This window comes from Euphorbia lathyris, chromosome 7 (genome assembly GCF_963576675.1).
Source record: "Euphorbia lathyris chromosome 7, ddEupLath1.1, whole genome shotgun sequence".
Classification (NCBI taxonomy): Eukaryota; Viridiplantae; Streptophyta; class Magnoliopsida; order Malpighiales; family Euphorbiaceae; genus Euphorbia; species Euphorbia lathyris.
In genome coordinates this window covers 40,250,966-40,276,138 of record NC_088916.1, presented here as the reverse complement: position 1 = coordinate 40,276,138, position 25,173 = coordinate 40,250,966, and positions in this window count along the sequence as shown.

Below are 25,173 nucleotides of genomic sequence, written 5' to 3'. Positions count from 1 at the left end.
AGCTATAGGGGGTTTTATGGTATAGTGGCCATTGTGCTAGTATTTTACTCAGTGTGTGGGGCAAATGGTGTTGGAAATTAGGCTAAGGTATAGCAGCGGAAATATAAAATTTTAACCTATTTCCATTTAACCACAAGATCCGTTAACCGTTATTTCATATAAAGAAGGATAAAAAGAAATACCTTTTAGAAGTTCTATCTACCGTTGCAAACGAAGTGCCCACAACTTCAAAAGAGATAGAAACTGTCTACCAATCTGCCCCTATCCGAAACAGACCTTTCAGACCTCCGAACGACAATCCCTTCGGTAGAAACGTGGAAGAATATGTCTAGAAGCTCCTGTCCAAATATCGCGACGATCCGACGGTTCAATCTCCGGGAATCCGTGAAATCGTGAACTGACCTGATGTAGGAGTAGTAAAACGAATTTCTCCCTTTTGTTTGTTTTTCTTCTTCGAGTTCCCAAACACGAAATAAAACACGGGAAGATTAATTTGGAATCAACCGTTGAATAGCAACCAAAGTAGATTGCCTCTAATTAATCAACACAAGATCAAGGATAAAAGAAATAGATGAAAATCAATTGATCAAACGAAGCCGTAGAGAAATCTCGTCCTCGAACTAGGGGTGTCGAATTTTCTCTCTCTTGGACTAGGTGATTTTCGAAAATCACAATAGGGTATGGCTTTCATGGATTTCGAAAATCTCAAGGGAAGGGGTATTTATAATCTCTTGTATCTAATCCCTAGTTAGATAGAATTAGGTTACTGAATAGGAATTTCATTCGGAATAGAATTCCTAATTATTATCTCACTATATATCTAATATACTAAGGATAATAATAATAACCTTATTGGATAATAATATGGGTATATTAATCTAATTAAAACTCCTAACTTAATTATCTCTTAATTAATTTAATTCATATTCCTAATCTAATTAGGATTAGACCTGTCCATGGGCCGGGTTGGGCCGGGCTCGGGCCGGGCCAGTCGGGTTTTTAAGTAAAAATGCTTAGCCCAAGCCCAGCCCAGCCCACAATTAATTTAGGCGGGCTCGGGCTTAAAAATCAAATCCCGAGCCCAACCCATATAAGCCCACCTAAATATATATATATATAATTATTAATTATAAAAAAAAAATATTATACTTAAAAATAAATATTTAATATATAAATATATATTTATTAATTAATATTAATAAGCGAGCCGGGCTGGGCCGGCCCGTGTTATTTTTATTAATCCCAAGCCCGCCCAAAAAATAGGCGGGCTTTGGCGGGCCTGGGCCGGGCTGGGCCGATGAACAATTTTTATTGTCCAAGCCCGGTCCAAGGGACACGGGCCTGGGCGGGCTGGGCGGGTACCCGGGCCCGTGGACAGCTCTAATTAGGATTAACAAAATCAAATTAATTATTCATATATATTACTACATGAATTTCGACCCCCTTATGTCCATGGGCCTTATTGGGCTCAATTGGGCTTCTATCAATTAATTAACATCTATCTCTCTTTTAGGTTCCAAGTCTTATGTGTGATCCATTAGGTTCTTATTGCTTCTAGCCGTATGCAACGTTATTAAATTAATTTTCAAAGAATTAGATTTAATCTTTACATAACGGAATGATGTACAGAGTATGTGATTAGCAAGTCTGTAATCATTCCCCCAGAGCTATAAGAAGACAGGTTGATTCTGTCGTTAACCTTTCCGTATTAGTTACAGTATAATACGATCCTTTATCAACTACATCCTTGAACTGAATCTTATGACTATGGGTGATGTCAAGTCACATATAGCGAGACATTCATTTTACTTTTACAGGCCGAGTCAACTCAAAAAGATAGGTTAAGTGAAATCTGTATTTCTTACTCTTAACCTATCACCTTGCAAGGATTTAGAGTCGAGTCTTCCACAATCACTTCCTGTGATACCCAACGTCTACTGTTCACACCCCAGAGTCATCTCTATTAAGGATCGTGTTACACCAGAGTCAAAGCGTCACATTCCGTAATCCATAATACCAATTAATATTCCTTTGAGTCTGAGGATTAGTTATACCTATTAATACCAATGAGATGAACAGGTGACAAGGATGAATCTACCCATCTTGTTATGTCAAATCGGATCCCCAATCCTAATGAACAACGTTTCATCGGATCTATGTAACTGTCCAGATATCTGTATATATGAAGCTTGTGAGATCAGCTTTCTGTCGGACAGAAGACATTGTTACATACAAGTCTCAACAGTGATATGTCAATCCCAAACATATCACTTGACTTGGGGTGGTTTTAAGTTTATCAGTTTACTATAAAGTTTTGTCTCACTTCATGCTTGTATGAACACTTTATAATCACTTTAAATAAACTTACGGATTTCCTTTTATTAGACTTTATTTAGTGCTTAAAATGGATTGCCTTTATATAGTTATAAAACATATATCTCATTAAAACAAATGATATAAAGAACAATTCATTTACATTAAGTTTGTATCCTAGAACAATTGTCTATAGGACACTAAACCCCAACATACTCCCACTTGGACTAAAGCCAATTGTTTCTAAAACTTATCCCAGTAGAAGTTAAATGACGATCATGTATTTTCTGGGTTAAAGGCTTTGTCAACGGATCTACAACGTTGTCCTCTATAGGTACTCTTTCTATTCTCATATCTCCTCTAGCCACAATCTCTCTAATGATGTGGTATCGCTTAAGGTAATGCTTAGATGCATTATGAGACCGTGGTTCCTTTGCTTGCGCAATGGCTCCATTGTTATCACAGTACAGTGTAATGGGATTGACAATGTCAGGCACCACACCTAGTTCTATATTGAACTTTCTAATCCAAACCACTTCCTTTGCTGCTTCCGCAGCTGCGATATACTCTGACTCGGTCGTAGAGAAAGCTACGCTTCCCTGCTTGGAACTCTTCCAACTGACCGCGCCCCCATTCAAGATAAACAGGTATCCTGATTGGGATTTATAATCATTCTCATCTGTGAGATGACTTGCGTCTGAAAATCCTTCTATTTTCAGATCACCTTCTCCATACACTAGGAACATATCTTTAGTTCTTCTCAAGTACTTAAGAATGTTCTTGACGGCAATCCAATGCTCGTCTCCCGGATTCCCTTGGTAACGACTCGTTACAGATAACGTGCACGCTACGTCAGGTCTAGTGCATAGCATAGCATACATAATCGAACCGATTGCGCTGGTGTACGGGACTACAGCCATATGTCGTTTATCATCATCGGTTTTAGGACATTGATGATTGTTTAACTTTACTCCATGTAACATGGGTAAGTTACCTCGTTTCGATTCAAGCATGCTAAACCGATTTAGCACATTTTCAATGTATGTAGCCTGTGAAAGACCAAGCAGTCTTCTCGATCTATCTCTATAGATCTTTATACCAAGTATATAAGCTGCTTCACCAAGGTCTTTCATTGAGAAGTTACCAGATAACCATACTTTCACTGACTGTAAGAGAGCAACGTCATTTCCCATTAATAATATATCGTCCACATATAATATGAGAAATGCTATAGAGCTCCCACTTGCTTTCTTATAAATGGAAGCTTCTTCGCAATTTTGTTCAAAACCAAATTGTTTTATGGTTTCGTCAAAACGCTTATTCTAGCTTCTAGATGATTGCTTGAGTCCATAAATGGATCTCTGAAGTTTGCAAACTTTATTTGCATCCTTTGATATGAAACCTTCAGGCTGCATCATATATACATTCTCAAGCAGGTTTCCGTTTAGGAAAGCTGTTTTTGTTGAAACACCTTTTCCATAAGATTTTGATTTGACAAAAACATCCATGATTATGAGGCAATTAAATTTAAATGCTTTGATTTAATTGTACTAATGTGTTTGTTCAATATTGAGTGCAAAAATATATATAAAGTAAAGACAGGACAAAAGTCAGCATAAGCAAAGCTGAGTAGAACGGAACTCAGCATGACAGAATGGAAGCTGAGTGGAGTAGAACTCAGAAGCAAAATGAAGCTAACTAAATTTGAAGACTTCTTCAGAAGCGTTTAAACAGAACGGAGCTGACCAAGAAGGAACTCAGCTTAGAAGTTGAACATCCAAAGATAACGAAGAAAGCTGAGTGACAGTCAGGACAGCATGAAGGATCCGTTCACTAAAGGACAAAGTCTGCCAATCTTCTGCACCAATAATTGGAACCTCGAAGACACACAAAAGATTAATTCCAAGAAACATGGCTCGTTGGATTATTGGTAAAAGACAACCGGCACAAAAAGACAAGCCAGACGCAAGAAGACAAACCTGACGCCTGAAGAAAACAGAGAAAGGGAATGACGGAACAGTCTGAAGCTGACCAGAAATTGTTCCCCAAAAGAGCCGTTTTGGTGTTAATGGTAACAACAATTCAAAAGAATCTCATCTAACTGCTGTAAAAAGAATTTTTCGATACTTGCAAAGCTCAGTTGATGCAGGTCTATGGTATCCAACTTCAAATGACTTCACACTCATTGGATATACTGATGCTGACTATGGACGAGATAAGCTAGAACGGAAGAGTACTTCGGGAGGATGTCATTTCCTTGGAAGCTGTCTAGTATCTTGGTTCAGCAAAAAGCAATCATCTGTAGCCCTGTCTACAACAAAAGCTGAGTACGTGGCTGCTGGAAGCTGTGTTGCACACGTCCTATGGATAAAGCAACAGCTTGAGGATTATGGAGTCAAAACAAAGACAATAGAGATCAAATGTGACAACAAAAGTGCCATTGATCTATCTAAGAATCCAGTCCAACACAGCAGGATGAAGCATGTTAGCATAAGGCATCACTTCATCAGAGACCATGTACTAAAAGATGAGATCAAGCTGACCTATGTGCCAACAAATGATCAGCTTGCAGATATCTTCACTAAGCCCTTGGCACGAGAACAATTCAATATACTAAGGGAAGCCATTGGTATGTCAAATCCACTCTAAATAAATCTGTATAGTTGAATGTTGAGTGATTGCTATATTGAGTGGAAATTTGAATGATTGTGCAAATTACATGCTGAGTAAATTAACAATAAATATCTACTCTTTATTAAGTTTAAAAATAGAAAAATAACCTCATGCTAAATTGACATAAACATTGAGTGGTTATACTGAGTAGATACAAATGTTGAGTAAATATCCTATGCTGAGTAGATAAACATATTGAGTAATCACCCTATGCTGAGTTGATGAACATGCTGAGTGATTGACGTATGTTGAGTTATTTAGAGATAGGAAATTCATGAAAGCCAGGCACTCAACATCGCGAATGTTTCGAATTCTAGCAAAATCCCGTAGAAACCCACTCACGTAAAATAAATGCCTACACGTGTAACTACTGGCACCTTGGAAAGACGCACTTTAATGACATATCCCATGCGCCGAAGATGTCATAAATGACAGAATCCTTGTCGGTTGTACGTCCCTAGGCAAAAACGGCTAGATAATTGAATAGGGCCGTCGAAAATCTAATATAAAAATCGGAAGGATCCCCACTCTTTACTCTTTACGCTTACAATCAAACTCTTCTCTCTCCCTAAAACCACAAAAACCTTCACCTGTAAAAATGGCTTCCGGGAAGAACGAAACCCCTAAAACTCAAACCTCAAACAAACCCACTCAGGGTGACTCCGCGGGTCCTTCGACACAAATAGAAAGAAAGATGATCAAAGTACATAAAAAGGTCAACAATCTGGAGGTTCTGAAATGCAGATGGTTCTCTCCAGGATTCGTCACCTCGGAGAAACCATTTTGTGACTGGATCAAGAAGAACAAGTGGACTGGCCTCTTTTCTCTCTCAGGAACAACCCATCCTAGGTTAGTACGGGAATTCTATTCGAATCTACATGTTGATGAAGATGACTCTGATTATTTGGAGACCACAGTTAAAGGTCAGAAAATCATCGTAACCCCTGCTTATCTAGCCACCTTACTAGATTTACCAGACGAAGGAATTAAGTTCAGAACAACAAAGGAGAAAGTGCCAAAAGACACGGCTGAGAAGATCAAGGGGTTCTGTAAACCCAAGGATCATAAGGGTGAAATACCCAGCACCTGTATGGGAAAAAAACAGAAGATGGTCCATTACATGCTGACCAACTTTATCTTCCCCAAACTCAACTCAGCTTCATCCGCCTCTAACTTCGAGCAGTGCTTCATCTGGCACATGCTGACCTACACTCCACTCAATCTCCTCGTCTTCCTAGTTGGAGCTCTTCAACGAGGTGGTAAGAAACTCCGCTTGGGGTCTCTAATCACAAAAATTCTCGAAGACAAGCAGATCGAGACGATAAATGAAACAAGTAGCTTGGGGAGTGAAATCACTGCAGTTCTGCTGGATGGACTGTTGTACAATCAACCCTTGAAAGGATATGAAGGAGCTGGAGATGCTGAGGAAGATGAAGAAGCTGAGCAACCAGAAGTTGAGCTTCAAACTGAGCCAGAAAAAGAAGTGGAGACTCATACTGAGTCCCCTAAGATAGCTCAGCCTGAGCAGAAGAAGAAGAAGAAGAGGAAGGCTCTTGAAACCTGCTCTAAAGACATCCATGCTATCCCCAAAAAGGTGAGACTTGTGTCTCAGGAAAAAGCTAAAGCTAACAAGGCTAAAGAGCAAGCTGAGTTAGCAGAGAAGAGAAAAAGGCAAGAAGAGCCTGAGGATGAAGAGGAAACCCCTGAATCCCCCTTGATGAAAAGGAAGAAGGTTAACACCTTACAAATAGTTGAAACTGAACCCCTAGATGCAGCTATCTCTACAGATCATGGAACTGACCTAAACAAATCAGCTGAGAAAGGAACTGAGCAACAAGCTGCAGATGAAGCTCATGCTGAGGAAGAATTTAATACTGAGCAGGAAGAACCTACCAATGTTGAGAAATCGCAGGATGATGCTGAGCAGGGAGAAAGAGAAAGTGATGTTGTTGAAGGTCATGTTGAGCAACTTGTAGAAGAGGAGACAGTTGCTACTGAGTCCAGCGACGAAATTCAAGCTGACCTTTCACCACCCAAAGCTCATCCACGAAGGAGACTCAAAAGAAGGCCCAAAAGCCGATTGATCTTATGGATGCCTTCTCTTCGGAAGAAATTGAGGATGACCTCTCCAACATCCAGTTCAAATACTTCTCGAATGAAACTGAGTCACCACCAGAAAATCCTGTAGAAAAACAAGCCTCTGTTACTCAGGATGAGGAACAAGCCAAAAACCCTGAAGATCCAATCCAAGCTGCTCAAGGTAGCACGCCTCCTGTTTCAACTTCACCTATCCAAGCTGAGCAGATTAACTTGTCTAATCAAACTCCACCTCCAACTCAACATGGTGATGACTCAGCTCCTGAAATCAATCACAGTCCAGTTACCAATCAAGGTACTCAATCTGGCAAAGAGCCAACTCCTCCACCACCATCAAGCTCAATACTAGCCTCTGAGTCTAATGCTGCTCACTTTGCATACTTGAGTGCTACCGAGTCAGGACGTCGTGTCATTGCTTCTGCTCAGTCCTTGCTTCAAGACTTAAACCTTCCTCAGGCTGATGCACACCAATCTACTCAAGCTGAGTCCTCCCAACTATCAGGTATTACTCAGCTTCTAAATAAACTCCGAGGACTCAAGGATCTGGTCAGTATTATCACTACGGTTCAAACTCAGCAACCAAATCAAGGCCAAATAGCCAAACTGACTGAACTGATGCTCACAATGGCGAACCATATGAATTCACTTGAAGGCAAAATTAACCAACTGTCGGAAGTCAATCCAGGGTATGCCACTTCCACTGAACTTCAAGGATATTTTACCAAGTTAACTGAAGAACTGACCAAATCGAGTGCACCCGGCAATGCTGAGTTTGCCACCTCTGCGGAACTTCAACAGTGCTTTACTAAGCTTAATGCCGAGCTAACCAGTACACGTGACTTAGTATCCTCCTCTTCTCAATGTACTATTAACCAACTAAGTGAAGCAGTCAGCCTACTCAACATCGACAAAGCACAAATGGATGTTGATCCAATCTCCAACAGTGAACTCATAAGCTTTTCACAAGCTATAATGAAGGCAATGCGCATCAACAATGCCCAGCGTATGTTTTATGATTCTGCCTTGCTAAAGCTGTACCATCAATCTTTTGGTCAGATCACAAGCTCGCTCACCTAGCTGAGCAAATCCCATGAATGCCTACTTAGCATGATCAACAGCTCCCTCCGGGTTCCTCGGCATGTTCAGGATGATAGCGTTCCTGTAATTGATGGTTTGGGTGAAAGCACTAAGCGGCTTCAGCGCTATTCTCACTACCTCTCCAATGCCGCTCGCAATGAAACCTTCATTTATAAACCCGATGATGGCAAAACGGGGGAGACTAGTCAAAGAGGAACTCAGCCTGCAGGTAATGCTTCTGGAAGTCAAGGAGGAACTCAGCCTGCAGGTAATGCTTCTGGAAGTCAAGGAGGAACTCAGGCTGCAGGTAATGCTTCTGGAAGTAAAGAGAAAGGCAAAGGAATTGCTCATGCTTATCACCAAGCTAAGAAGAAGAAGTAGAACTAGATGTAGTCTAGTTTAAGTAAATATTGTTTGTTTAGAACTTGCATAGAAACATTTATATGTCCTGGTTGGCTTTATCTTTTTGCTTAAATCTATGTCAAGTACAATTTCCTCAAACCGGTCGATAAAATTGAACAAATAAATTAAGAAGTAAAAATTTACTCAGTATACATTAACTCTAAAACACTTAGGTAATAAACTGAGTAACAACATACTTCTAATATTTTTGAAAGCTGACTTAAAATTAAAAGAAAAATCAGATCTTAAAAAATCCAATATTTAACTAAGTCAGCATACCCATGTGTCTTAAAAATAATTCAATTAAACATTGGAAGGTTTGTGAATTAAGTTAAGACAATATGTGCAACCCTTACGGGGGAGTCTTTTCAAAAATATCAATCATGGGGTAACTTATAACTGAGTTCTATAATTATGTTTTTTTTGCCAACATCAAAATGGGGGAGTTTGTTGAAACACCTTTTCCACAAGATTTTGATTTGACAAAAACATCCATGATTATGAGGCAATTAAATTTAAATGCTTTGATTTAATTGTACTAATGTGTTTGTTCAATATTGAGTGCAAAAATATATATAAAGTAAAGACAGGACAAAAGTCAGAATAAGCAAAGCTGAGTAGAACGGAACTCAGCATGACAGAATGGAAGCTGAGTGGAGTAGAACTCAGAAGCAAAATGAAGCTAACTAAATTTGAAGACTTCTTCAGAAGCGTTTAAACAGAACGGAGCTGACCAAGAAGGAACTCAGCTTAGAAGTTCAACATCCAAAGATAACGAAGAAAGCTGAGTGACAGTCAGGACAGCATGAAGGATCCGTTCACTAAAGGACAAAGTCTGCCAATCTTCTGCACCAATAATTGGAACCTCGAAGACACACAAAAGACTAATTCCAAGAAACATGGGTCGTTGGATTATTGGTAAAAGACAACTGGCGCAAAAAGACAAGCCAGACGCAAGAAGACAAACCTGACGCCTGAAGAAAACAGAGAAAGGGAATGGCGGAACAGTCTGAAGCTGACCAGAAATTGTTCCCCAAAAGAGCCATTTTGGTGTTAATGGTAACAACAATCCAAACGATCCAAATCTGCAGTTTCCTTCTATAAAAGGACAATGAAGAACCTTGGATCATAACTCAAGCATCAAGAGAAAAATACAAGGAGAGAAAATCTTGAAAGCACTCAAATACAAAAGATCTTACACCAATTTTTCTATTCTCTGTGTAAATGCTAGATTGATTGTTGTGTAATCATCTAAAGTGTTCTTTAGCATAAAAAGAACAAGGTTGTGATCAATAGGAATATTGAGAGTGTTAAGCTGAGTGTCTGGTTGTAAGCATTCAGTGGTAGAGAAATCTAGGTGCTGGGTTGTAGCACTTAGTAGGAATTGAGTAGACGAATAGAGGAAGGTACTCTTGCATATTCAACTGCCTTGTAATTGGTTTGTGCTCTACCGTTAAAGAGCTCAGTATTGGATTCAAAAAGCCCGGAGGACTCTGGGGACTGGACGTAGGCAGAGAGGCCGAACCAGGATAAGTGATACTGAGTAATCTCTGAACTCTCTCTTATATTGCATGTGTTGTTTGCTATATTTACTCAGCATATAAATTGCCTAAGCTGACCTTGAGTAAATAAGTGGTGCTGAGTTAGAAGCTGACCTCCAAGAGTGTCAACTCTCAACTCACAAGAAAACAACTTTAGTCAACATCTGACTAAAGCTGTCTTGAAACATATCTCACCAAGCTGACCAAAAGCTGAGTTAATAAACTCTCAAAATAACTTCCAGTCAGCTTAATTAAAACGCGAAAAAGTTATATTAGTTCCTAACCCCCCCCCCCCTTGGAACTAATTACCAGGGACCAACAGTTTTCACATCCATTTGCCAAATCTCATAATCGTAGTGAGCGGCAATTGCAAGCATGATTCTGATTGATTTGGACATAGCCACAGGAGAGAAAGTTTCGTCATAATCAATTCCTTGCTTCTGACGATATCCTTTCGCTACTAACATAGCTTTGTAGGTGCTAACCTTTCCATCCATGTCTGTCTTCTTTTTGAAGATCCACCTGCACCCAATGGGTATTATCCCTTCGGGTGGATCAACCAAAGTCCACACTTGGTTAGTATACATGGAATCCATTTCAGAATCCATGGCCTCAAGCCATGCTTTAGAATCTGGACTAGTAAAAGCCTCTTCGTAGTTTTTGGGTTCGTCGTCTAACACGGGAACCTCATTATCATCTCCCACTAGAAAACCATATCTAACTGGGAGTTCACGAACTCTTTGTGATCTACGAATAGGTGGCACTGGAGTCTCATCTAATGGGACTCCTTCGGGTACCTCAACCGCCTCTGTTGTTTCAGTCGGTGTTTCTTCTTCTTGAACTTCGTAAAGCTCAATCATGCTTCCCTTTTGTGTTTCTTCGAGAAACTCTTTCTCTAAGAAGGTTGCGTGCTTGGATACGATTACTTTCTGATCATCTGGATGATAGAAGTAATATCCCATAGTTTCCTTAGGGTATCCAATGAATAAACATTTATCATATTTCGAATCTAGTTTGTCGGACGCAATGCGTTTGACAAAGGCTGAACAACCCCATACTCTCATAAATGAAAACACGGGTTTCCTACCAACGAACAATTCATATGGTGTGGAACTAGCAGATTTAGTTGGTACTCGATTTAGGGTGAAAAGGGCAGTTTCTAAGGTATAGCCCCAGAACGTCTTTGGAAGTAAGGCCATGCTCATCATGGATCGTACCATATCTAATAGGGTACGGTTTCTCCTCTCGGAAACACCATTGTGTTGTGGTGTATATGGAGGTTTCCATTGTGAGCATATCCCACATTCAGTTAGATAATTCAGAAAATCATCTGAAAGATATTCGCCACCTCGATCAGATCGAAGCGTCTTTATTTTCTTTCCTAATTGATTTTCTACTTCATTCTTGAAGCATTTGAATTTCTCAAAAGCTTCTGATTTGTGCTTCATCAAGTAGATGTAACCATATCGGGTATGGTCATCTATGAAGCTTATGAAGAATCTGAATCCTCCTCTTGCTTGGACTGACATAGAACCGCATACATCTGAATGAATGAGTCCTAGAGTGTCTGATACACGCTCACCTTTATTGCTAAAGGGTGTCTTTGTCATTTTACCTTTTAAACATGATTCGCATGTTTCCAATGATTCGGGATCGATTGGATCTATAAGCCCATCTGAATGTAGCTTTAGCATGCGTCTCTTGTTTATATGGCCTAAACGACAATGCCACAAGTAAGTTGAATTATCTAGCTTATGTCTTTTGGTATCAATTGCAAAAACAGGAATTTTATCATCTAACACATAAATCCCATTTTGTGATATTCCTGAAAAATAAAAGATCGAATCTTTAAAAATTGCAACTCTTGTCTTTTATTGAAATATGAAAAGCCGTCGTCAACAAGGCGGCTAATAGAAATAATATTTCTAGATATTCCTGGAATATCCTCAGGCTGCATCCGGTATCAAGTAGCAAAAGATTCAGACTGTGAAATTTCAATATAAAACATACCAGATGTTGAAGTCCCAGCTTCTTCCCCTTTTGAGGAAGGCTAGGTACACCAACAGTTTCTTTTCCAATGCTCGTCTTTACCACAGAAGTGGCACTCTCCTTTGGGCTTCTTCACTTCCTTTCCCTTAGCTTTGTAGGGCACGGCTTTCTTACCTTTCTTGGGATAATTAGGATTGGGATAATTCCCTTTCCTTTTCTTTGATCCCTCAATGACAAAAGCCGGTATGACTTTGTCTTTCTCTATATTGGGCTCAACTGACTTGAGCATATTTGCAAGCTCTTCAAGAGAGGTTTGCAAGTCATTCATCTGATAGTTCATAATGAACTGTGAATAACTCTCTGGGAGGGATTGAAGAATTAAGTCTATGCTTAATTCGTTATCCATCGCAAATCCAATACTAGAAAGTTTGGTAATGTAGCCAATCATCTTGACACAATGTGTCATGACAGATGTGCCCTCTTGCATCCTACTACGATATAACAACTTGGATATCTCGTAGCGTTCGCACCTGGTTTGTTTCCCAAACAATTCCTTTAGGTGCATGATGATGGAATAGGCATCCATTTCCTCATGTTGCCTTTGTAATTCCAGTGTCATCGATGCAAGTATGATGCATCCGACATGATCATCATCAGCCTTATGCTTCTGGTAAGCATCAATTTCCTCAATGGGAGCATCATCAGCAGGGAGAGGGGGTATCGATGTATCAAGTACATACCCTATTTTATCGAACTTCAAAACAATTTTGAGGTTACGAAACCAGTCGGTGAAGTTTGAAGCATTCAATTTGTTATCGGTAAGAATGTTTTTTGCAGATTGGTGTTAGTCATGATTTTAAGATTGTTTTAATTTAAAACTTGAGATGTGAGAAAGAGTAAACGTATGTTATTCATTTACTTAAAGTATATCAATCTAAAATTATAGGCCTTTTAGTTTATTTTAGATTGCTCCCACTATTTTGCCAAATTAATAGCCCTCCATATTAATTCGAAGAATTTCACAAATCCTTTAGTGAGCTAGGATCCTAACTCCTGAGATTTCGCCTTGAGTTTACTCAACAAGCTAGTCTCATTCATTAGGTAGATTCATGTAATCAATCACATCTTTAATGTGATTCCTAGGTTATTGGGTTACTAACCACATTAGTAACTAATATGCTATTCATATTAATCCCAACCGTCTTGCCCATTAGTTTATGACAACATGAGTTTACTCATCCAATTATCATAATCTAATTTAAGTATTACCCCATATTCATGAAAAATGATTTTCGATAATTCAGGTGTTACCGAAAGGACCCCGAGCTTGAGTTTACTCAACAACCCAAAGGCCCTCAGCACTGCCGGCTGAATTATAATATTAGGGAGGGGCAACCGATTTTAATAACTTGTTTATTTACTTAACTTTTTAATGAGGGATTTTATTTTAGGTCTCATAATCTAACTTAGTCTTAATTTGCTTTAGCATACATCAGACACATACATTCACATACATTGGCGTTATGGACATATCATCTAAATTATTCCGTCGAGCCAAAGACGGAATAAAAGGGCAAACCTAAGGAAATACTAACTATTACATATTTCTCTTTAGGTCCTCCCTCTTCTCCATGGCGCCTTGAAATTACATATTAATTTCTATACTACTAAAGAAAACTTCAATTGAATTGAAGAGAATCAAATGAGAGGAGAAATTACAATAGATAGTAGAAAGGCAGGAATCGCATGCCCTATTTCAAAAATACCAAAAGACTAAAGAGGGTCCAAATATGTCCATAACTCCAAACATGCACAGACTCAATTAAATAAATTTAATTTGTTGATTACATAACTATCTTATGTAATATTTATGTTAATCACATTAACTTATCAAATTAACTTCCATCCAATTTTACTTCTAATAGTTTCGTATCTTTTATATTAATTTTTAGATTAATATAACTATACAAAACTTTAATTATGCACGTCCCAATTATTTTGATTTTAATTCATTTAACATTTTGATTTACAAATTGGTAAAACAAACTTTTAAACAAATTTTCATTCGATAATCAAAACAGAAAACTATCAATTTCTGAAACATATATATTTAAATATAAAAACGATTTTAAATATATATATATATCAGTTCTAAAACGGTTTTTAAAAAGATTTTCAGAAAATAGGAAAAACTACTATAGATTTCCGTTTTATCTTTAGAATTAATAAAACTGATTTTATCAATCTAACTATAAAACTAATAGATTTTGTTATGATGATTATCAACCAAAATAATTAGGAACATACGCACAATCTATTTTAATTAACAATTAATTAAAACTTATTTATCTTTAGAATTAATTAATCAAAACAATTTGTTAATTAATCCTAACTATAAATATTTATTCAATCCTATTGAAAACTTCTAAATTTTCATATATGAAATAACGGATTTAACGATGGCTCTGACACCACTGTTGGAAATTAGGCTAAGGTATAGCAGCGGAAATATAAAATTTTAACCTATTTCCATTTAACCACAAGATCCGTTAACCGTTATTTCATATAAAGAAGGATAAGAAGAAATACCTTTTAGAAGTTCTATCTACCGTTGCAAACGAAGTGCCCACAACTTCAAAAGAGATAGAAACTATCTACCAATCTGCCCCTATCCGAAACAGACATTCCAGATCTCCGAACCACAATCCCTTCGGTGGAAATGTGGAAGAATATGTCTAGAAGCTCCTGTCCAAATATCGCGACGATCCGACGGTTCAATCTCTGGGAATCCGTGAAATCGTGAACTCGCCTGATGTAGGAGTAGTAAAACGAATTTCTCCCTTTTGTTTGTTTTTCTTCTTCGAGTTCCCAAACACGAAATAAAACACGGGAAGATTAATTTGGAATCAACCGTTGAATAGCAACCAAAGTAGATTGCCTCTAATTAATCAACACAAGATCAAGGATAAAAGAAATAGATGAAAATCAATTGATCAAACGAAGCCGTAGAGAAATCTCGTCCTCGAACTAGGGGTGTCGAATTTTCTCTCTCTTGGACTAGGTGATTTTCGAAAATCACAGTAGGGTATGGCTTTCTTGGATTTTGAAAATATCAAAGGAAGGGGTATTTATAATCTCTTGTATCTAATCCCTAGTTAGATAGAATTAGGTTACTGAATAGGAATTACATTCGGAATAGAATTCTTAATTATTATCTCACTGTATATCTAATATATTAAGGATAATAATAATAACCTTATTGGATAATAATAGGAGTATATTAATCTAATTAAAACTCCTAACTTAATTATCTCTTAATTAATTTAATTCATATTCCTAATCTAATTAGGATTAACAAAATCAAATTAATTATTCATGTATATTACTACATGAATTTCGACCCCCTTATGTCCATGGGCCTTATTGGGCTCAATTGGGCTTCTATCAATTAATTAAAATCTATCTCTCTTTTAGGTTCCAAGTCTTATGTGTGATCCATTAGGTTCTTATTGCTTCTAGCCGTATGCAACGTTATTAAATTAATTTTCAAAGAATTATATTTAATCTTTGCATAACGGAATGATGTACAGAGTATGTAATTAGCAAGTCTGTAATCATTCCCCCAGAGCTATAAGAAGACAGGTTGATTCTGTCGTTAACCTTTCCGTATTAGTTACAGTATAATTCGATCCTTTATCAACTACATCCTTGAACTGAATCTTATGACTATGGGTGATGTCAAGTCATATATAGTGAGACGTTCGTTTTACTTGTACAGGCCGAGTCAACTCAAAAAGATAGGTTAAGTGAAATTTGTATTTCTTACTCTTAAGTTATCACCTTGCAAGGATTTAGAGTCGAGTCTTCCACAAGCGATCCATGGATGTATCTCCCATTTATCGGGAGTGATAAATGCTCAATCCAATATATAACGACTCCGCAATCACTTCCTGTGATACCCAACGTCTACTGTTCGCACCCCAGAGTCATCTCTATTAAGGATCGTGTTACACCAAAGTCAAAGCGTCACATTCCGTAATCCAGAATACCAATTAATATTCCTTTGAGTCTGAGGATTAGTTATACCTATTAATACCAATGAGATGAACAGGTGACAAGGATGAATCTACCCATCCTGTTATCTCAAATCGGATCCCCAATCCTAATGAACAACGTTTCATCGGATCTATGTAACTGTCCAGATATCTGTATATATGAAGCTTGTGAGATCAGCTTTCTGTCAGGCAGAAGACATTGTTACATACAAGTCTCAACAGTGATATGTCAATCCCAAACATATCACTTGACTTGGGGTGGTTTTAAGTTTATCAGTTTACTATAAAGTTTTGTCTCACTTCATGCTTGTATGAACACTTTATAATCACTTTAAATAAACTTACGGATTTCCTTTTATTAGACTTTATTTAGTGCTTAAAAGGGATTGCCTTTATATAGTTATAAAACATATATCTCATTAAAACAAATGATATAAAGAAAAATTCATTTACATTAAGTTTGTATCCTAGAATAATTGTCTATAGGACACTAAACCCTAACAAATGGGAACTGAGATAGATGGTGCACATAAATGCTAGGAAGTGAATGCACACTCCCCTATAGTTGTAGGCAATGGAATTCAACAAGATTTAACCTCTTTAAGTGGGGGAAAGTTTGTAGTAGATAATCGAAATTGGACACACATGTGGAGTAACGAAAATCCAATCTACTAAATTAAGGATTGCCATTGACAAATTATTGAGGCGTAATTTAGGCTAGAATTATCTTAATTCGGTGAGATATGACTGGTGCTCTTCCATAAGTCGAGAAGACTCGTGTAGAGTTTTGGGGCTTATTTGAAGTGTCATAACGATGGATTGTTGTATTCTTGTTTGGGAAGGTGGGACTATTGAAGTATAATCTGAATTCATCCCTACCTGAATTCAACGGAAAATTGCTTGTGCCTTCTCAGGAGTTGATAAAAAAAACTCATATAGAGTTATATTCGGATTATGTGGAAACTAACCCTTATAGGGAAACTGGTCATAATGTGAAAACTTGTGGGTACTAATCGGCATTGTTGCCTAGTCTATCGTCGCAAAAAATAGACATTAAAAGTGATTGCGGATATTGGATGGAATGTTTTATTGTGAAATTCGGTGGCAATAAAAAGCCTTATGTGGGTAAAAATTTTAGAAGCTAATATTTGATCGAAGAAGGTCGTGGGATAATATTGCGGAAGATTCAGTTGACCTATGGTGGTTGCGAAATGTGATTGCGTAAATTTTCAAAGACCCTAGGGTCCCGATGGAAATGATGATTAATTGATGAAAAGTTTTGTCCTTGATCACTCGAGAAAATTATTGGTAGAGGCCATTTGAAAAAAAAATATAGGTGGAGAAGTGCCATTTCCGTGTTACTATGAATGTATCAAGGGGACGACTAAGATAATTCATAGGATTTCTCCTTATTTGTAATAAGCTCTATAGAGGGTACGCCTAAAACAACTTATGTAAAAAAATGATGTGTTTTTTGTGCAGGTATTTGAGTTTCGTGTAGCTTGAGAGAAGCTACAAGAATCAAGCTGAAGCAACCCGGTGGGCCGTAGTGAAAACAAAGAAGCTAACCAGGAATGAGGCATGGGTCAATGAAAGATTATCCAAATAATATAAAAGACGGGTGAACAACCATTTATTCAAACTCAGTGGTGGGAAAAGGTATGAGCCTAAAGCTTTTCCCCAGCATAAACCGAAGATAGTTGAAAGCGGGGAAGTCATCGAGTCAAAAGAGAGTTACGAACAAACAGAAATAGAGTTAACAAGTTAGCGAGCAATGAGTATGGCAAACTACGGGCGCATCCAACCAAATTAGGACATTCCACTAATGAGCCGAAGTTTACGGAAAAAAAGAGTCCCAATCAGAACATATGAAGGTAAGATCGGTGAAACAAGAACCTGAACTAGTTCGGCAAGGCAAATTTTTAGAAGAACATGGACTACTCCTAGCTCAAATCTCCACCACCCCTTAAAAAGTGAACACTAGCAAGTGAACTAGGAACACGTAATAAAATGATAAGTAGATTATCATCTCCATAAAGATTGAATGAACAAAATAACACTTAATGGGTCCAATAGTCAGTTCAAGGGTTTTTCTTAAAAATATTTTGATGTTGAACAGGTCTATCCTTTTTAAGGAAGACTATGAAGTAAATTTAAATAAATAAGAACAATTTGATAAAGTAACATAAAATAACCATATATATATATATTATATATATATGGAACATGTAAAGCACAGCTAGAACAAACAGGTCAGAGTCATTTACTTACCCAAATGCATAAATTATAAGGATCTAAAGTATCATCCTATAAAATTCACCTGAGTCAAGTCTCTTATCTTCCCAAGATCCATTAGTCACCTACCAACCCAGTCTTTTTGCATTGCCTCATGATTAAGAATAAGAACAAAAAAGCAGAGTCTGAAGAATCACCTTTAGGAATTAGGAATTTCATGTCTCCAATCCTAGCATAAATCTAATTAATGAGATTTCTACTTCTTAATCCAAGTCTCTTTGCAATTAATTAGCTTACATATGAACCAGCTAGTTTCATGCATTAAGTTCCTCATTAACTAATCTTTTACTAGTTGTTGTGCATTTTAGAATAAGCAGAATGACATATTGAACCACCAATCCTTGGCTAGTTTGCTGAAATGAATTACTACTCCATGGTCAAGGCAGAAGCTGCTTTCATGGAAGAAGAAGCCATGTGTATATTATAAAAAAAAATGAAGAAAGAAGATGATGAAGAAGAAGCAGTTAAGAAAATTAAATGATCAAATTAATGATGTTTATTTACAAACTAAAGTTACCTTTATATAGGCATTAGAAAGTAAAGAAAAAAAATAAAAAATTACAACTTGGATAATACAAACCAAATCTACCTAAAATGCTTCCAAACAATAGCTTCTTCACACAAGGAGAACAGTCTGCGGAACTACTTGGTCCAACCAATTAGATCATAAAGGTTCGTATTTTCGTATTATTTTAATGGGTTTAGAGCTAGTGGATCTTGTACTCAAGTGTTGAAGCAAGTTCAAGGTCATTTTTCACTTTCAAGGCTACTAATAGGAGAAGAGAATGTGAAATGAAATGAATAAAATATTCCAATTAAGGCTGCATTTCCTTTCCATTTTGGCTCACTTCAAAGGTTCTAGATTATCTCAATGCACTAATCACATCCATACTTTGTTTCCATCATTCTCCTTTGATTTTCCTCATTTATGATGAGAATGATTAAAAATAGCCATATACAGACTGTTTAGTGAAGAACATGTAGAAGCGGTATAAAAGAATGGAAACATGCCCTGAACATCGTTTAATTGTCTCAAAACAACCATGAATTGATTAAAATATACTAGTATAATTTCATCTCAGCAGTTGCATTTAGAGAACTTAAATTGTTAAACCTTATTTCATATATTTGCTTTGTAGATTGACTTCTATATGCAATTGATATCATTCTAGGACTTTTTTTTAGCCTTAAAAGAGGAAACATCAAAAGACTTATTTTCTTATGATTTTGGTGTGTTCTCTTGCTTATGTGCTAGACCACAAGATTTGCACTAAACGTGAATTGAGAAGGTTTGCTTTGTAACTTGAAGTTAGTATGGTGAAAATCTTCCTAGGTTTAACCTGCACTAATACACTCACTTTAACATCATCCATTAGAATACCCCTTTGAGCCTTTTTCTGTTTTATTTTTAGCCTCATTACAAGGTTTGATAACCTTAAAGTTACAATTCCCTAACATTCTTAAATAACTTTTTCACTTTTGTTTTAGTTTCTAAGTTTCTGAATTAGCATTTCACTTCATTATCAAAACTTTTAGCAAGTTAATCCTTCATTTTTAAACAAAATAATAAAATTGTTTTATGGTGCTATCCTCTCTATAAAAAAATAAAAAATAAAAAAAAGAAAAAAGAAAAAAGGAAGGTTGAAATAAAGGAAAGATCACTTCATTTTTGTCAATTGCTCTTTACTCCTTAAAACTTTGGTAAAAACTATAATTAAACCCCTAAACTTTACTTGTTTTAAGGATCAAGCCTCTAATCAATTATTTCTCCGCATTGAGCCATTGATCATTGATTTTGTTATGGATTTGACTCCTATTTAACTTTTCCGTCGAGTTTGGGAGAGGAGAAGATCGATTTGACGATTTTAATGCTAAAAATAAAAAAATTGGAGAGGTGAAGATCGAGTTTGGAAGAACCTACCTGAAATTGGAGTGTTGGGCAGTGAAACACTGCCACATCCATAAGATGTCGGTGGCGGAGATGCGTATGTTGAGATGTGTGGTCATATGAGAAAGGTGTTGAAACACCTTTCCACATGATTTTGATTTGACAAAACTATTTATGTTAATCCATGATTAAGACAATTAAAAGTTATGTGCTTTGATTTAATTGTACTAATATGTTTGTTCAATGTTGAGTATAAGTATAAATGAAAACAGAAATAAAAAAATTAAGACAGGACGAAGTCAGCATGAGAACACAGCACAAGCTGAGTGGAGTGTAACTCAGCATAATAGAAGAAAAGTCATCTTCAGAACAAACGCTTGAAGATGAAGTTGGCCAAAGAAGCTGAGTGGAACGTAACTCAGTATCAAAGAAGAGAAGTCTTCCTCTAAACTAAAGCTTGCAGACAAAGCTGACCACGGAAGATGAGTAAGAATATGACTCAGAAACAAAGAACAAAAGCAACGTCAATAAAGTCAAGCTGAGTACTCGCCAGGACAGCGTGAATGATCCGTTCGCTAAATAACAAAATCCGACAACTGTTTGCGCCAATTCAGAAGCCTTGGAATTACGCACAGAGTCAATTCCGAGATGCATGGGTCAACTGGCATTTGGCTAAAAGACGAAACTGGCGCTAGAAGACGAACCTACCGGAAGAAGACAAGCCTGGCGCCTGCTAATTTCAGACGACAGGATTGGCCTGCAATTCTGAATGCTGAGCAAGGGAATGACATAATAGATCCGTTTGAATCCAATGGATACTTCCGGATTCAAATGATTAGAGCTTCAGAATCACCTATAAAAGGACAAGTACAAACTCTTGGATCCATAGCCGAAATACAAAAAGAAAAGAGCATACATACAAAGCACATTCAAACAAGAAAGAAGATCTTACATAAAACTTCTATTTCTGTGTAAAAGCTAGATTGAATTTGTATTCATCTAAAGTGTTCTTCATCTAGAAAGAACAAGTTTGTATCAATTGTAAAATTGAGAGAGTAGTGATGAGTACTCGGTTTTAGTACTCAGCGGTAGAGAAAAATCCGAGTGTTCGGTTATAGCGCTCAGTAGGAGTTGAGTAGACGAATAGAGGAAGGTACTCTTGCATATTCAACTGCCTTATAAACGGTTTGTGCTCTACCTTTAAAGAGCTCAGTATTGGATTGAAAAAGCCCGGAGGGATTCTAGGGACTAGACGTAGACGGAGAGGCCGAACCAGGATAAGTCTGCTGAGTAATTTCTAACTCTCTCTCAATATATATATATATATATATATATATATATATATATATACATATATATATATATATGTATGTGTTGCTTGATTAAATTGCTCAGGATATAAATTGTAAAAGCTAACACTAAGTAATCTTGGTGCTGAGTTGGAAGCTGACCTCAAGTGTTAATTCTCAACTCACAAGTAAAACAGTTCTAGTCAGCATCTAACTAAAGCTGTCTTACATCTCTCGGTCGTGCTGACCTAAACTAAGTTAAGTAACTTAAAGAATTGATTAAGTCAGCATAATTAAGCGAAAAAGTTACATTAGTTCCTAACCCCCCCCCCCCCTTGGAACTAATCACACAGGACCAACAAGTGGTATCAGAGCTATATAGCTCACTACTCAAAGATATAACTATCTTGAGCTGATCCCTAAATGGCTAAGAACAGCACTCGTTTCCTTCCAGGAAATCAAACAACACAGATACTCCCTGAGGGATTATCAATTAGTCGGCCTCCCTTGTTTTTCGGATCAAACTATACATTTTGGAAAAACAGGATGAAAAACTTTATTCAAGCTACAAATATGAGTGCGTGGCTTGCAATAGTTCAAAGCCCATTTGTGCCTTACAAAATGGTTAACAATGAGAAAGTTGTTAAAAGTGAAACTGAGTGGTCAGAAGATGACCTTAGAAAATTACAAAATAACGCTTCAGCTATCAATATGCTTCACTGTGCTTTAGATGCTGCAGAGTACAACAAAATTTCAGGTTGTGAGTCAGCACAGGAAATATGGAAGAAGCTGGAAGTGACCTATGAAGGCACCAGCGAGGTCAAAAAATCAAAGGTGAACCAACATATGAGATTATACGAGCTGTTCGAGATGAACGACAACAAAGACATCTCTGAAATGAACGCTAGATTCACCAATATTATAAATGAGCTGAAGAGACTCGGCAAGAACTTCACTGAAGAAGAACAGGTGAAGAAAATCTTGAGAAGTCTGCCCAAGAGCTGGCAAGCTAAGAAAACAGCTGTGGAGGAAGCTCAGGACCTGACTACGTATAAATACGATGAGATGATCGGATCTCTGCTGACTCATGAGATCTCTATGAAAAACTTTGAAGCTAAAGAAAAGTCAGAGGACAAGAAACAAAAATCACTTGTCATGAAAGCTGACTCAACCGAAGCTGACTCATCAGATGATGAGGAAATGGCCATGTTCACAAGAAAAATGAAGAAGTTGTTCAGAAAGAATGACAAGAACAGCAAAAGGCCATTCAGAAGAAGTGATAAGTACAAAGCTGAGTCCAGCGACAAATACAAAAAGGACAGCTCCAAGCCTGTCACGTGCTTTGAATGCCACCAAATTGGGCACATTAAATCAAGTTGTCCAAATCTGAAGAAAGAAAAGAAAGGTATAAGAAAAGCTATGGTGGCCACATAGAGTGACAGTGATGAGTCAACCTCATCTGAAGTTGATGCAAATGAGACAGCAAATATATGCTTCATGGCCGACGACGCTGCTGACCTATGCCAATCTGAGCAAGCTGACCTCTCAGATGACACTGACCAATAGGACCACTCCAATGAGGTAACATCTCTCCTTTTGCTCAGAAACGAAATGGTTAACGCCCTGAGTGATCTCTATACACTGACCAAAAAGTGTGATAAGAAAATTAGAGCACTCAACAGGCGATGTGATGAGATCGAGGAAGTCAAACTGAGTGACATCCGACATCTCCTTCAGGACAACACTAGGCAAGATGAAAACTTAAAAATAATGCATGGATTTGTCTCTGAAGTTCGATCAGACTCTAAGAAGCTGAGAAAGAACATCACAACCATACAGAACCAGCTGAGTACATCGGCCAAGAAAAGGTTCTATCCTAATGCTGAGTTTCAAGGTACTGGTCAGCATAAACAGTACACACAGCAGAACAGTTAGTGTGATTATTGTGGGAAAAGAGGACACACCATAGATGTGTGTTGGTATACTCGGCGGAATGTCCAATGTGACTTCTGCGGAAAGAAAGGCCATACCACTAAGGTATGTTGGCATGCTCAACACAATCGTGCTGACCAGAAACAAAATAACCCTCAAAGGGTAACCTATTGTGACTTTTGTGGTAAAGCTGGCCACACCATAAACATATGTCGTCACAAATTAAAATATGATGTTTCACCTATTCATGCTAACAAACGAGGACCCAAAAAGAATTCGGTACCTAAAGATGAATAGTTTAAAATGCAGGTGAGCCTGAGGTGCGTGGAGAAGTCAAAGCTTTGGTACATTGACAGCGCATGCTCAAGGCACATGACCGGTGATGAAACTCAATTCATCACACTTGAGCATAAACGAGGTGGAAGTGTAAGCTTCGGAGACAATAAGAAGGGTAAGATAGTCGGACTAGGTACTATCGGAGGTAACCCTACCATTGAGTCAGTCTCCTTAGTCAGGGGTCTCAAATATAACCTATTGAGCGTGGCTCAGCTGTGTGACAGCGGTAGAAAGGTTGTATTTGATGCCACTGAGTGTCGGATACTCGAGGGAAAAACAAACGATTTGATTTTAACTGCCCCTCGTGTTGACAATGTGTACATGTTGAGTTTAGAAAAGAACTTTTCAAAAAACATATGCTTAGTGTCAAAGGAGGATAACTCCTGGTTATGGCATAAGAGACTTGGTCATGTAAGCATGGATCTCCTTGCCAAATTAGCAAGAAAGCAATTAGTTGAGGGATTGCCCAAACTTAGATTTGAGAAAGATCAATTATGTAATGCTTGTTGTTGAAACACCTTTCCACATGATTTTGATTTGACAAAATTATTTAAGTTAATCCATGATTAAGGGGCAATTAAATTTAAGTGCTTTGATTTAATTATACTAATACGTTTGTTCAATGATGAGCATAAATACAAATAGAAATAAAAAAGTAAGACAGGACGAAGTCAGCATAAGATCACAGCACAAGCTGAGTAGAGTGAAACTCAGCGAGAAAGAAGATAAGTTGTCTTCATAACAGAAGCTTAAAGATCAAGCTAATCAACGAAGCTGAGTGGAACGAAAACTTAGTTTCAATGGTAGAAAAGTCTTCTTGAGAACTATGTCTTGCAGAACGAAGCTGATCGTGGAAGCTGAGTAAAAGAGAACTCAGTATATACAGACAATCGCAAACAACGGCTATCAAAGACAAGCTGAGTGATCTTCAGGACATCATGAATGATCCGTTTGCTAAAAGACAAACTCCGCTGTCTACACCAATAATAAAAACCTTGGAATTACGCAAAAGCCAATTTCGAGATGAATGGGTCAATTGTTCGTTAGCTAAAAGACGAACTGGCACAAGAAGACGAAACCTGCAAGAAGAAGACAAACCTGACGCCTGTGGAATTCAGACGACAGGATTGGCCTGCAAAACTGAAGCTGACCAGAACTTGTCTAAAAAAGGAGCCATTTGGATCAACGGACAAATCCAAAGATTCAAATCATTTTTGCTTCAGACATCAACTATATAAGGACATGATCATTCTTGGATCATTAGCCGATTACAACAAGAAAAAAAA